The sequence below is a fragment of the Microtus ochrogaster genome, chromosome 16 (assembly GCF_000317375.1).
Source record: "Microtus ochrogaster isolate Prairie Vole_2 chromosome 16, MicOch1.0, whole genome shotgun sequence".
NCBI lineage: Eukaryota > Metazoa > Chordata > Mammalia > Rodentia > Cricetidae > Microtus > Microtus ochrogaster.
Window position 1 is genome coordinate 52,537,640 of NC_022018.1, and position 492 is coordinate 52,538,131.

Genomic DNA, 492 nt, shown 5'->3' on the forward strand with positions numbered 1-492 from the left:
AGGGTGAGGGGTAGGAAGGGGATGGAATTAGGTGGGGCTGAGGGTTGGTGGGGTAGTGGGATGGGGTAGGGAAATGGGGAATGGGGGAGGAGATGGACGCAGCTGACCCTGCTGGAGTTCTGTCAGCTGATCCCAGCCAGGCTCAGGCTGGAGCATTTGCGAGCTGGCAGATGCTTTTGATGCCTTCAAGTGGGATGACTTGAAGGTAGAGGAAACCTGCCTGTCGGCCCAGGTCACAGAAAGTGCTTCCCTCTGCCCTCTCTAGGAGACAGTTCTGTCTCAGTGATCTATTCCTGAGGCAGTGAATAGTAAACAAGGCTCACAAATACATGGACGATGAGAGTCCTCCAGGTGTGGACAAGGGTCCTGGACACATGGACGATGAGAGTCCTCCAGGTGTGGACAAGGGTCCCTAATACATTGACGATGAGAGTCCTCCAGGTGTGGGCAAGGGTCCCTAATACATGGATGATGAGAGTCCTCCAGGTGTGG